This window comes from Phyllobates terribilis, unplaced genomic scaffold, assembly GCF_046119375.1.
Source record: "Phyllobates terribilis strain yellow unplaced genomic scaffold, ASM4611937v1 Scaffold_12__6_contigs__length_324123572, whole genome shotgun sequence".
NCBI lineage: Eukaryota > Metazoa > Chordata > Amphibia > Anura > Dendrobatidae > Phyllobates > Phyllobates terribilis.
In genome coordinates this window covers 299,213,145-299,228,879 of record NW_027362772.1, presented here as the reverse complement: position 1 = coordinate 299,228,879, position 15,735 = coordinate 299,213,145, and positions in this window count along the sequence as shown.

The following is a 15,735-nucleotide window of genomic DNA, read 5'->3' as shown; positions in this document are numbered from 1 at the left end:
TTGGTCGATAATTGGTTACTCCCTGTGGGTCTCCTTTGTTTTTGGGAATGACGGTGATTATGACTTTTAACATTTCTGATGAGATGTGGCCATCTAATGAGATTTGGTTGGTTAATTTAGTTAAAAATGGGACAAGTATAAGAGCAAAAGATTTACAATATTCGTTTATGAATCCGTCTGGTCCTGGTGATTTCTGTTTTTTAAGAGAATGTATAATGGAACCTACTTCCTCTTTTGTAAAGGGAGCATTTAGCTTTAATAAAGAAATGTCTGATTTTGGAACAGTCTTATAGGTGATATGTCTGACAGAAAAGCATGGTTTTAAATGACAAGCCTGTAATTTACTAATATTATTCTTCACAGATACCTAGTGTAAATAGCTTCACTGACACGCTGTAACAAAATGGAAAAGGAGGCCAATATTTTCCACGTTCAGTTCAAATTTCTGGATTTTTATCGCTGAAATATGGAACTGATCTGGCTTTATTCTGCAGTGAGAACAAGCAAATGGAGCAGATAAATGGTGTACTCTGGATTGCTTTTTAAGCAAATAACCAGAATTAAGATAAAAAAATTTACCCTGATACCTGGGACTATGTCTACAAATATCTGTAAGAACAGCAGCAGCAGCAGCAGACAGGACGTTCAATGGACCCTCTTGTGCTGTATCATACACTGCAGTCTGCCACATACCCTGCCTGCCTGCCTAATTCCTGCTATCACCACTGATTATATGCTGCTGGATTAGTGCTGCTCCAGCCACTATACTCAATCAAATGAGAGAGAACATAAGCTAAGGAAAAAGGAGTGCGGTGGATCGCGGGCGCTGACGCTGACAAAGGATAATCCAGGCGGTAAGTATAAAAAACTTCCAATTTATTGCAGTGCATTTAGGAGTAGAACCTACTCCTGCTTCAGGTTCCTGATGAAGGAGTAAGTTCTACTCTGAAATGCGTTGCAATAAATACTTACTGCATGGATAAGCCTTTGTCAGTGGCTTTTTCCTTTACAGACTTCAATTAGAAAATGAAGTTCACAACTTGCAACTTTGGACTCTAACCTTTTTTTTTGCCATATATTTTCTTAGATGAACACAATAGCATGTGTCGAACATGTCCCACTCTGGATATAAAAAGCAACATCCTAGTGTTAATAATATATAGGCTGTTACATTGTCAGTTAAATAAATTTTTGTCATCTTATTTATGACCAATTTATTGTTAAGGGTGACATGGTTTTACGATGGCTTCGTTGGGAAGGTAGACTTTCTCTACCATTTCTACAATACTTGTGTTGTATGAAAAAGTTAAAGCTTTGTGGCCACACTTAAGTTTTAATGTGGTCGCGGGTCGTAAGTCAACAATCTGGTACCAGTTATCACGCCGCAAATGCTGTAATACAGCAATAACGTTGGGTCGAAAATCGTGTACAAATGTACACAATGCTTTTTCCCTGATCACGCACAGTGATGCTAAGTTTACAATCCGTATGATTTGCACTTATCTAGGAGTCACCACATCTTCATGGGTAGAAAGAATGTATTGTCGATGAGATTTGCATCGCAAGCACTATGTCAGTGTTTGGGGCAGTTTGGTACTGTGATGTGTTTGTTTTCTAGTGAATAAACAACTGTTATTTTGGAAATTATTTATTCTTCATACTATGGGGCAGTATGGAGGACATCAATCATGTGACTCTAGACATGACAAGAACTCTGGGATTGTGGCTACCAAGCAAAGTAACTACCCATAAACGGTATCATTATAAACATCAGCTCAGGGCGCAAAAAACAAGGCCTTCAAACAATTCCATTGACCTAAAATTTTAAATGTTATGGGTCTCGGGATATTCGACACAAACAATTTTTTTTAATAAATTTTTTTAAATTTTAAATAAAAATAAAAAACAATAAATGTTTGGTATCACCATAATCGTACCAACCTTGAGAATCATGTTGTCAAGTCATTCTACTGTAAAAACAACTGCCAAATTTCTCTTTTTTTTTGCAATTTTGTCTCTTTTGGAATTTTTTATTTTGTTTGCTTTTCAGTATATCACATAATAAAATGTATGGTGTCTGGAAAAAAACAAGCTTTCATATGGCTATTTTCAAAAATCACTGACTGAGGTGGAACAGCAATAGTTAAAAAACAATATTTTATTATAAATATTAAAACCCCATGTACAAAACCACCATACTGTATGCTGAATCAAATAGCTGAGAGCAGAGGCTCCTGTAAATGTTTAAGCAAAAAACGTAGTGTCTTAGCCTCCTGATGTGCCCATAAAAGTATCATATGGGTGAAACACGTAGAGGCGTACATGAGTGTTTAAGGCGTGTATGTTGATATAGGGATGTACATGTTAAGATGTTGCTGTGGTACCCTGAGCTATAAATAAAGGGGCAGCAATTCTTAAAGGAAAAGCTTAAAGTTGTCCACTTACTTTTACATTGATGCCCTATCCCTAGGATAAGGCATCAATGTATGATCGGCCTGGGCCCCGCACACGGCACCCCCCGCTGATCAGCTGATATTGGTGCCGGCGGCGGCCGCCGGTCGGAAGTACTCACCTGTGAGACTCCGTCGTGAAGTGGTAGTGGCTGCCGCGGTGTACTGCACATCCGCCTCCTATTCAATTGAATGGGAGGTGGATCTGCAGTACACCACTGTGGCCACTACCACTTGACGGAGGAGCCCTGCAGGTGAGCACTTCCAGCCAGCAACCGCCAGCGCCGGCACCGATAACAGCTGATCGGTGGGGGTGCCGCGTGCGGGACCCTGGCCGATCATACATTGATGCCCTGTAAAAGTAGTGTTGTTAAATATTAATTACGGATATTCATTTTATTCTGAATTCTGAGTTCTGTACCATACATTGCATAAGATTGCATCAGCCATCGTGCTAGGGTTTCTAGATGACATGCACTATTTGTGTGTGTATTTTTAGTTCACTGCCATATACAAAACAACAGGTGCTATATAAGCCCATGTTAGAGACAGGGAGGCTTGCCATTCCACAAGACACAGGACGTGAATCTGTGTGTAAAACAGCGGCTGATGTAGGCCCAAGGAAACACGTTCTTTACCCGGACACATGTTGTCATGCTGACACACGTTGGACACAGACAGATACAATCTACTATCCCAGATCCCAGGGAAAGATGGGTGAATCTCAATTATTAAGCTAATTATGGACAAATGGACAATCACTCTGTAACTATTTAACTGTTGTATGTAATCATTCTTTTTAATGGACAATCCGAGAATAAATCGATACATTTTTTAATAAAAATATCTTGATATTGATACGTTGATTAATCGCATCTGATAAGAAGTCGTCGATAGGAAGAAAGAAGTATTATTTTACATTGGCGAGCTTTAGCCCGTCCTGATTTTTCATGTTTGCAAGTCAATTTCCTTCTTGAAAAAAGGGGGGGAGAGAAGAGACGAGACGAGCTGAACAGCTGTTGTTCACGTGTCAGGAAATCCACTAACTTTGTCACAAGAATCAGAAAGAACCTACAGATTGAGAACTGATCTATTCTCCAGATGGATTGACAGGCACCAGAAGAACTACAAGGCACCAGAATCAGATGAACTGAGGATAAGACCTGCTGAACACCAAAGCTAAGAAATCTGAAGGTAAGCAAAATATGGATATAATTTCTTCTTTTGCTAAACAAAGTAAGATTAACTTCAAAGTTAATTACAAAACTGACTTAGATATTTTGTGGCTTAGTTTATATAGCGTATGTGAATTGCAGAATTTACAGTTAAATTCTAAGTTAGTATCTTTTCACAGAGACAAAGAAAAATTGAGAAATATTCTACAGTTGGTAGATGTATTTCATAGTCTTGTGTTAGAGAAGTCTAAGCAGGACAATTGCGTAGAAGTAGTGTCAAATGGTGGTACTGATTCTAACTGTAATGTGGAAATTGAGCAAGAAGTAAGACACATGTCTGTTAATGAAGGTGACCTTGCGTCTGAGGAAGAGACGGACATACCAAAAACTGACATGGGAGGAGACATGATTGACATACGAGAAACTGACATATTAGGTGATTTGGGAGGAGACATGAGTGACGTAGGAGGAGCTGACATACAAGGGTCACTAAAAATAGCAGAGAACTTAGCTACCGAGGCCCAACTCCAAATTAAAGTGAGGAAAAATTTGCTAAAATTATACAAAATCATGCCAAAATATGATGTCAAAATCCATGTCTGTAGGAATTCAGAGAAATTTGAGAGCTTTTCTGATAAGTTTGATTTATCCAATGAGGAGAGGAATCAATTATTTAAAATGTGGATTCCAGTCACATTTTCCAGACGTTTAAATTTAATGCCCTGTGAAAATGACTCTCCTAATGAATGGGAAAATGATTCGGAAAGATTAAAATATTTGATTTATTGTACCACAAAGGATTTCCCAGACACAGATGATCTGAAAAAATTAAGGATTGGTAGGAAAGAATGTACATATACATTCATGTCCATATTTGAACGGTTGTACAAAGCACTCATCAAAAATGGAAAATTACAACAAATGATAACCACTTTTGTACAAAAATTCAAATTCATAAATCCGATATCTCGAGTTATTGCATCATAGAAAGAATGTTTATTTGAATGTGCGCAGTTGCTTGATTTCATTAGAAAACATGAAAACCGTGAAAAGAAAATAAATCACGCTAAATTTATAAAACCAGAAAAAGAAAAATATCAAAATGAGTCATCCTCGAAATGAAATCTATGAAATACGTAGAAGATTTCATATATGTTATAAGCCATATCAGATGATTCAAAAGTCAATTTCTCCACAGAAAGAGTTAAAAAGTCAGAACTGTGACTTCTCCCTAGAAAAGCAAATGTCCGAATTGACGGATAGAGATGAGCGGTGTTCGACTCGAACTGTTCGCCAATCTCAAATTCGAGCTGTTTTGAGCCGTGTTCGAGCCGTTCGGCGAACACGAACGATTTGAAAAAAATCCGGCTGTTCGAGGTTATGTTCGATAACTGTTCGTGCACCAAAATCATAACTGGATTTTTTCACAGTAATGCTGATAATCAATGTTAATACGCAGTTTGAGTGTACAGTGGGGTGGGGGGAGGGGTAGGGGATGGATCTCTGCAGAAATAATGAAGATCTCCATTTTTTTTTCTCTTTCCCGCATTTACAGTGGGGAGGTGCAGTCTGTCAGCCTATCAGCAGCGCACACATGGAGCGAAGTGCTTTTTTTCACACAAGCAAGGGCATGTGTCATTGGCTGTGTATGTCACATGTCCTTGCCCTATAATACCCAGCCATTTCCCCCGTCGCCACCATTTTCTCACTGCTGCAGCAGCGTGTTAGACGGCACCGCTGTTGCTGTGTGCGCTATACTTTCAGTGTTAATTTCAAGCCAATTTTCTCAGAAATATACAGATAGCTTGGGAGTAGGGAATAGTTGTGATTGCAGTCCTTTTGAGGACTAGGTTACAGCATTTCCTACGACTTTTAGCAGGCAGGTCTGTGCCCTTAAATAGATAGGTTGGGAGTAGGGACTAATCGTAATTGCAGTCCTTTTGAGGACTAGGTTACAGCATTTCCTAGGACTTTTTGCCAGGTAGGTCTGTGCCAGTGCTGTGCAAGTGTTTTTCACAGCATTTGGCTAAATCTAGCTAAGCAAATCCTTTTTGGCCTCTTGCAGTGTGTGTTAGTCAGTGGAGTAGCGTATCTGTGTTGCAAGCTACACCACCTGTGTATAGAATACAATTTTTTTTACTGCACCTAGCCAAGTAAAACCTTTTGGACATAGCATCATTCTATTAGGCCATTTATACTAAGCTCCACCAGCTTGCAAATTAGTAATAATTTTTATCTGCATCTAGCTCGGAAAATGATTTTGGGCTTGTAGCAGTGTGTGGGACTTATTCTTAGTCCATCTATACTAAGCTCCACCAGCTTGCAAATTACAAATAATTTTTAGCTGCATCTAGCTCGGAAAATAATTTTGGGCTTGAAGCAGTGTGTGGGACTTATTCTTAGGCCATCTATACTAAGCTCCACCAGCTTGCAAATTCCAAGTAATTTTTATCTGCATCTAGCTCGGAAAATAATTTTGGGCTTGTAGCAGTGTGTGGGACTTATTCTAAGTCCATCTATACTAAGCTCCATCAGCTTGCAAATTACAAATAATTTTTAGCTGCATCTAGCTCGGAAAATAATTTTGGGCTTGTAGCAGTGTGTGGGACTTATTCTTAGTCCATCTATACTAAGCTCCACCTCCTGTGTATGTAACAAAATTGTTTTACTGCATCTAACCCAGCCAATCCTTTTGGGCTAATACCACAGTTTGGCCACTCAGCTCTGCTCGGTTCCCATCCATCGTTTTTTGTGCAAACAACTCCAGAGTTGTCAATTAGTTAACCACCAAAATGAGTGGAAAAAGGCCTGCTGCTGGTGGAAAGGGGAATAGGCATGTTGGGAAGGGAAGAAAAGGTTTTGTCCGTGGGGTAGGTGTTAAAGCAACAGTAACATCTGCAGAAGAAAGACCATCTTCCAGCCAAACTAAGATGTCTACTTCTTTTAGCGGACAGTGTGATAAGATCCCTTTCTTACGGCCACGCCAATCGCTACAAATTCCAGATGAGGCACAAAAACAGCAGGTGCTTCAACGGATATCAAGTGCTCCTTTAAGTGGGCTCTCCTCCACCTCAACTTCAACATCACAAATACTCCAGTCCTAAGAGGTGTCACCCCAATTGCACTTGCTTCCTCACAGCTCCCAAGTCTCTAGCTGCCCATCTGAGTATGGGATAGAACAGATGGTTGAGTCTGCAGAGCTGTTTACTCATACTATAGCCTGGGAATCAGAGGTCGGCTCCAGAGCTTCTGTGAATCCAGACGAGGAAATGATCTGCACTGATGCCCAGAATCTTTATGAGTCGGATCCAGGACCAGACGCAGAAGGTTCTGACCATAATGTAGACCCTCGTTCCCAAACTGTAACTCCTGTTGGTGGAGACAATGAGGAAGACGATGATGAGACTCAAATACCTGATTCGAGCGACAACTTTAGTTTTTTGTCAGGGCAGGAAGAGGTTGGCTCTGAGGACGACGGGTGTGGGAACACACAGGGTGATGATGACGAGGTTGGAGATCCCACTTACTGTCAACCCACAGTCAGCCAGTCGATGAGGTCAGCAGAGGAGGTGGAGGAGGATGCTAGTGACGACGAGGTTAGGTTGCTCCTTCCTGGACAGAGACATAGTACTGGAAGCACGTCAACAACTGCATCCTCAAATACAACTCTGCCTCTGACCACAAGTCGTGGTGGCTCTTCAGGTCGCATGGGTGCTAAGCCTTGCAAAGCCTGGGCATTTTTTCAGATCGATAAAGATGACCCAACTCGTGTTATCTGTAACATTTGTCAGCAAAAGCTAAGTAGAGGCCAAAAAATCCATAGTTTGAGTACTTCATGCATGAACCGTCACATGGATATGAAGCATAAGTTGCAGTGGGAAGCTCACTGTGCTACAATGCGGCCTAGCCGGCCGGGCCAACCACCGTCTGCCCCAACTTGTGCATCCGCGGCCTATTCATCCTCTGTGACTGGGGGGACTGCAGTCACATATGTTTTTGGACGCAGACCTGCCACTTCTTTACCCGCAACAGCCAGTGTGATTGGCAAGTCATCATTTCAGTTGGAAGTGGAAACACCAGCTGGTGTTGAGCGCTCTCCGACATCGAGAGCACCACCTTTGGATCAAGGCAAGCTAACTTTTCCGCCTGCATCTTCCTCACACACCGGCAGTTTGCCGGGGACACCCCTCTCAACCCCGTCTAAGCACAACAGCCAGCCCTCGGTCCCTCAGATGTGGAGAGTAAAAGACCATTTCCTCCTAGCCATGAGAAAGCTAAGAGGTTGAATTTCACCATCTGCAAGCTCTTGGCCACAGAAATGCTGCCTTTCCGCCTGGTGGACACAGAGGAATTTCGAGACCTTATGTCCGTCGCAGTGCCCCAGTACCAGATGCCCAGTCGGCACTACTTCTCAAAGAAAGGTGTGCCTGCGCTCCACCAGCATGTCACACACAACATCACCGCTTCTTTGAGAAACTCTGTGTGTGACAGGGTGCATTTCACCACAGACACTTGGATGAGTAGGCATGGACAGGGGCGTTACATGTCGCTGACTGGGCACTGGGTAACTATGGTGACAGCAGGACAAGGGGCTGCTGTCCAAGTCTTGCCGCCCCCACGAGTTGTGCGTCAATCCTCTTTATCTAGAAGTTCCTCCACTGCTTCTGCCTCCTCAACCTCCTCTCGGTCCTCCACCTGCACCCAAAGCCTGTCTGGTAATGCCATCTGCTTTCTAACTGCGCAGAAAGAATCCTGCAAACCTCCTTACAATGCTGGCAGCAGGGCTCAACGGCATCAGGCGGTGTTTACTTTGAAATGTCTGGGAAATGTGAGTCACACAGCTGAGGAGTTGTAGTCAGCTCTGGAGACACAGTTACATGAATCGTTGTCTCCACTGGACCTGCAACCAGGGAAGGCCGTGTGCGACAATGCTGCAAACCTGGGTGCGGCCCTTCGCCGGGGCAATGTCACACACGTGCCTTGTATGGCTCACGTGTTGAACCTGGTTGTCCAGCAATTTTTAGCCCACTATCCCGGACTAGATGGCCTTCTGCAGAGGGCACGGTTGCTGTGTGCTCACTTCCGCCATTCGCATCCCGCAGCTCAACGACTTACATCTCTACAGAAGTCGTTGGGCCTGCCAGTTCACCGGCTGAAATGCGATGTGCCGACACGGTGGAATTCAACTCTGGACATGTTGCAGCGACTGTGGCAGCACAGACAAGCCATGGTGCAATACGTTCTGACGTATAGCCTGGGCCAACGAGATCCAGAGGTGGGGCAAATCAGGCTTCAGGAGTGGTCTCAGATCAGGGACCTATGAAGTTGACGCGCCCCCTGGGCCGTGGGATACCCGGAGCCGGGCCGGTAGACGCTGGGGGTTGTAGTCACTGTGGCGGTGATCCGGTCCATGACCCAGGGCGGTCAATCCAAGGGTAATTTGTATATATGGGTTTTATAATGTCCGACTACGCCACCTGTGGAGTGTGGCCAAAGGGGCCGCCGCTGCGGAACAGTCCTCTGAAGCTGGTGGTTTTACAGCAATGGTATTATTACTCCCCACAGGAAGAGTGTAGCTTCAGGGCAGTGTGGGTGGATGATGGTGGTTGTAGTGTAGGGAGTCAGTAATGAACATAGAGTCCGTGTGATGCAGTCCCAAGATTTTTACTCACAGTTGTTGCAGTCCAGATTATAGGTACCAGAGCAATCTCCCCCGTCGTGCTGTGCGTACTCAGTGAGAGGCTCAGTCCACCCCCAGATAGCTCCGGAGTACTTAGCAGGACCCCCTTCTGTGTGTCCTTTCTCTGGCCTTCTCCCTGCACCTCACACTTCTATCCGGTATCCTCTGGCCTTGGCGGGCGACATGTGTTCAGTCCCCTGGGTCCGATGTGGCTACCTTCTTAGTGAGACTGGTGTGGACTTTGGCCTGCAGTACATGAAATGCTGCAGCCTCCGGTTTCTAATTGAGCCTTGATGTTTCTCCGCTAGTTGAGGGATTGGGTTCCTCTTATCTGGCCTGACCCCTCTACCTCCTGGTAGCAGCGGGCATACGGGTGGCCTTCTGCACGGCCCGTACCGTTAGGGTACGTTTGGTTCCTGGAGCCTTCCTGCTCCCACTCCTCTCTTCTCTCCTTCAGTCCTGGGCCTCCCAGGCTAGGCCCGCCTCTGGAGCAGAGCTCATGCCGAGCCTCTGCTCCTGTCACTTCTCCTCCTCTGACTGGCTTGCTCTTTCTAAGATGGCTTCCTATTTATACTCTCCCTGTCATGTGCTCCTCTAAGCTGCTTTCTCCACCCACACCCACTACATAGGACCCTCCCGCCAGCTAGGGACCTGGGACTGTGCTCTCCCTTAGGAGCAATCTCACCCTACCCCCACTGCGGGTATGTGTTGGATGCAGGTGTTAGGGTGCCGAGCCATACTCCTTCCTTACCTGAGGGTGAGATACCACACCTCTGGGTGAGATATAGTACCTCTGTGGCGACTGAACCCTCAGGGGCGCCACACACCCTTCTGCACAGTTTTGAAATGGCGACGAAGATGTTTAGTGCTGACGATGCAATTATCAGCATGACTATTTCAGTGATTTACATGCTGGAGCACACGTTAAACAGAATTCAGAGTCAGGTGGTGGGACAAGAGGAGGTGGAGGAAGTAGTGGAGGAGTCGCATGCAGAAGGGATAACATCTCCAAGTTCCAGACGATCGGCAGCACCAAGGCGGCAGGCATGGGAGGGTGGGGGAGAGGGATTAACCAGGGCGCATAGTAGCAGCCAAACTGTTGAGGAAGGTGCAGGAGCCGAGGAAGAAGTGGAGGACGAACTGGCAATGGGCATGGAAGACTCATCAGATGAGGGAGACCTTGATCACATTTCTGTTGTGCGAGGTTGGGGGGAGAGGGCAGAGGAAGGAAGCATGATTCTTACCTCGCTAACAACACAACAAGGACTTGGTCCTTCTGGATGCACAAGACACATGAGTGCCTTCTTGCTGCACTACCTGCAACATGACCCTCGGATTGTCAGAATTCGAAGTAATCCCAACTACTGGGTTGCCACACTCTTAGATCCCAGGTACAAAAGTAAATTTGCCAAAATAATTCCTGCCATAGAAAGGGATTCACACATGCAGGAGTATCAGCAGAGGCTGTTGCAGAATCTTACATGTGCTTTTCCACAAAACACCAGTGGTGCTTGTAGTGAATCTCACAGTTCTAACTTGCCAACCGTGGGACTGTCGAGTCTTCATCACTCAAACTATAACAGTAACAAAGTATCTGCTGGTAACAGCAATTTTGTGGAATCGTTTCACCACTTGTTTAGACCATCCTTTGCAAGGCCACAGGAGACAAGAAGTCTGTCACATAGTCAATGCCTAGAGAGGATGGTACAGGAGTATCTCCAAGTGAACATCGAAGCCATGACTGTGTCACTGGACCCTTGCTCAATTTGGGATGCCAATCTGGAAAAATGGCCGGAGCTCGCCACTCACGCCTTGGAGATCTTGTCATGCCCTACAGCCAGCGTTCTCTCTGAACGTGTGTTCAGCGCTGCTGGTGGTGTGCTGACAGATAAGCGCACGCGGCTGTCTACTGAGAATGTAGACAGACTCACGTTCATAAAGATGAACAAATCATGGATCCGCAAGGACTTTTCTACCCCTGTGTCATCCTGGGGAGACTAAAAGCTTGAGGATTTGGTAAAATCATCTCACCAACCGTTTTAAGCAACTCTGGGGCAATTGATGCCACTTAAGTGGTGTCTGTGCCACAATTTTTGGAAAAAATGGAGACTCTTTTTGGAGTCCCCTTGCTGTGTTTTACGTGACGTTGGCATCGTCATTTCCAGGTGGGTTGGGTCGCCCCCCCCCTTTTAACCGTAAGAAACTACATACACTATGGCTTGGGGTAACACAGATGGTTGAGTCTGAAGAGCTGTTTACTCAGAGGTCTGATCCAAAGCTTCAATGTCTGCAAGTCAGCGTAGAATTGTTAACTGCATCTAGCCTAGGCAGACTGTGGGGACCCCCAACCAAACCCAGACGCTCAGCCACCCTACCGCCCCCCTTTCCTTGACAATACAATAATGTAACTCTTACAACTGGATGGGTGAGGATCGGTCACAGCTTTATTAACTCTTTATACTCATTCCATTAGAAAGGCATTTTATTTCTAAAATAATTCAGCTTGTTGCAGCATGCCCTGGGTCTCCACACCGGCAAGTTGGCCAACAAGTGTAACTCTCCAACATGTCCTTTCTATTTCCAGGCCACAGAGGATCCTGCGTACTCGTATGCAGGACTCTGACCCCCATCCATCACTCTTAACGCTTGTTCCACTCCGTCCTGGAGTCCTGACAGGAATATGTCCAGTCCAATATCCATTAAGTAAACACCGTCGGGCCGTATGAGGCCTGCTTTATCTCCTTCCAGTTGTCGGTGTCGTATCACTACACCACCTCTGTCTCTTCTAAATTTTGCCATCCGAATATTTATTACCCGCCTTGTCCGTTCGATGGCCGTGATGTCTCGCGCACCTTGCCATACCGCTATCGGCACAATCTCTGACAATACTATACTTAGTTTTGTGAAAAATTCTTTGAAGCGCTCAGTGTCTAGTTTCATTATTGCCATTAGTTAAGCACTCTTGTCATGACGTAGGTCATTTCCCCCGGCCTGTATAACTAAGATGACCGGACCTCTTGCCTTTCTCTCTACCTTTATTACCTCCATTAGTACCTGTGGCCATAGCAGGCCTCTAATACCTCTCCAGTTGAAATATGTGTTATGAAACTCTAATTTCCTCCTGCCTGGGCGGACTTTCGCCCTTTTTTCTGCCCAATATATATACGAGTGGCCTATCACCCACACTGTTGGCTTAGCGTCACCTGTAAAAGAAACAAACCACATTAGGATAACAAGTCCGGTCTTATGTATCTCGCCAAACACGTGGATCGCCATCTCCCTATCCTCTGAACTTACGTTTCTGACAGTCCTGCTCTTGCTGCTTCCGTGGCCGCGCCTATGCGGAATGAGTGTGTCCCGTAATCTTTGGGGTGGTTCCCTGCCGATGTTAGGCATTTATTAAATATAGCTTGGGACTGGTATCTTGATAATGGCTTTCCATCAATGTGTGATAGGAAGAAATTACTTTGTGATCTGATGGTTATATATGTTTTTACTATTGTTACCCGACTCAGTGTACCTTTGTGGGTTGTAGAAGTACCCAAGTGCCCCTGCCCGCTGGAACCGTTTTCGATTTGCGTATGCGTAGACGTATTGCATTATTGGCTATAACTACGTCCTGGTGTAATAAGCCTCCACTGGTGGTAATTTTGGATTGAGGGATTAATTCACTTATGCATAGCGCCCCGAAGAAGGCGATCGCAAATGCAGTAGACAGTAGTGTTGCTTCAAATTGTGAGTGTCATGTTAATGGTGTTAGGGATATGATGTGAGAAATCAGTTTTAGTGACACGGGACGGGACGTCTACACTCCTGACTTGGCTGACCCCTTTTCCTCCCTTTTATGGATTGTCTGATGATGAATCTCTTTGTCACATTTCCCCAATTCAGTAGTTGGAAGTGAAATGCTACTTTGGTCAGACACCGCTGCGCTGACGCCCCTGATATGCCTCTCATCATTAGCTGGTGGAGAAATTCTATGGTGACTTGTAATCTGGCTTGTTCACATTGGTCAACCCTTCTGCCTGCTACTAGTCGTGTCCTCTCTTCCCATGCCTTACCGTATGCTTGCCACGTCGACGGGGCAACTGACGTTCTGATTAATGGCATCAACTATTCGCCACTAGATCCCATAGGGAGGGTGGGCAACTGTTGCCCGATAGGTGGGCGTTGAGGAGGAGCTCTGTGAAAATCTGCCAATTGAATTGTGATAAAGTGTTAGCAGCAGCGTTAGAACCCTCAGCATCGTGGCTGGCGCGGACCCATGCATTGTGTTTTAGGCACAGGAATGCCAGCCGGCGTAGTAGGCCTAGCTCTGGGAGAGACGATGATGCCATCTTATTAATGCAGTGCGCTAGGCTGGTGTTTTTTGTTATGAAGAGTACATTTTTGTTAGCCAGGCGCGCGCCCCATATTTCTATTGTTACTACTATTGGGAAGAAAAATTATTTTCCGGGCTAGATGCAGCTAAAAATTATTATTAATTTCAAAGCTGGTGGAGCTTGGTATAGATGGCCTAATACAATGAGTACCACACACTGCTACTATGCCCAAAATTACTTTCCGGGCTACATGCAGCTAAAAATTATTATTAATTTCAAAGCTGGTGGAGCTTGGTATAGATGTCCTAATAGAATGAGGACCACACACTGCTACTATGCCCAAAATTATTTTACAGGCAAAATGCAGCAAAAAAATATTTGTAATTTGAAAGCTGGTGGAGCTTAGTATAGATGGCCTAATAGAATGAGTATCACACACTGCTACTATGCCCAAAATTATTTTACAGGCAAGATGCAGCTAAAAATTATTATTAATTTGAAAGCTGGTGGAGCTTAGTATAGATGGCCTAATAGAATGAGTACCACACACTGCTATTATGCCCAAAATTATTTTCCAGGCAAGATGCAGCTAAAAATTATTAGTAATTTGAAAGCTGGTGGAGCTTAGTATAGATGGCCTAATAGAATGAGTACCACACACTGCTAATATGCCCAAAATTATTTTCCAGGCAAGATGCAGCTAAAAATTATTAGTAATTTGAAAGCTGGTGGAGCTTAGTATAGATGGCCTAATAGAATGAGTACCACACACTGCTACTATGCCCAAAATTATTTTACAGGCAAGATGCAGCTAAAAATTATTATTAATTTGAAAGCTGGTGGAGCTTAGTATAGATGGCCTCATAGAATGAGTACCACACACTGCTATTATGCCCAAAATTATTTTCCAGGCAAGATGCAGCTAAAAATTATTAGTAATTTGAAAGCTGGTGGAGCTTAGTATAGATGGCCTAATAGAATGAGTACCACACACTGCTAATATGCCCAAAATTATTTTACAGGCAAGATTCAGCTAAAAATTATTATTAATTTCAAAGCTGGTGGAGCTTTGTATAGATGGCCTAATACAATGAGTACCACACACTGCTACTTTGCCCAAAATTATTTTCCGGGCTACATGCAGCTAAAAATTATTATTAATTTCAAAGCTGGTGGAGCTTGGTATAGATGACCTAATAGAATGAGGACCACACACTGCTACTATGCCCAAAATTATTTTACAGGAAAAATGCAGCTAAAATTTATTTGTAATTTGAAAGCTGGTGGAGCTTAGTATAGATGGCGTAATAGAATGAGTACCACACACTGCTACTATGCCCAAAATTATTTTACAGGCAAGATGCAGCTAAAAATTATTATTAATTTGAAAGCTGGTGGAGCTTAGTATAGATGGCCTAATAGAATGAGTACCACACACTGCTATTATGCCCAAAATTATTTTCCAGGCAAGATGCAGCTAAAAATTATTAGTAATTTGAAAGCTGGTGGAGCTTAGTATACATGGCCTAATAGAATGAGTACCACACACTGCTAATATGCCCAAAATTATTTTCCAGGCAAGATGCAGCTAAAAATTATTAGTAATTTGAAAGCTGGTGGAGCTTAGTATAGATGGCCTAATAGAATGAGTACCACACACTGCTACTATGCCCAAAATTATTTTACAGGCAAGATGCAGCTAAAAATTATTATTAATTTGAAAGCTGGTGGAGCTTAGTATAGATGGCCTAATAGAATGAGTACCACACACTGCTATTATGCCCAAAATTATTTTCCAGGCAAGATGCAGCTAAAAATTATTAGTAATTTGAAAGCTGGTGGAGCTTAGTATAGATGGCCTAATAGAATGAGTACCACACACTGCTACTATGCCCAAAATTATTTTACAGGCAAGATGCAGCTAAAAATTATTAGTTATTTGAAAGCTGGTGGAGCTTAGTATAGATGGCCTAATAGAATGAGTACCACACACTGCTAATATGCCCAAAATTATTTTACAGGCAAGATGCAGCTAAAAATTATTAGTAATTTGAAAGCTGGTGGAGCTTAGTATAGATGGCCTAATAGAATGAGTACCACACACTGCT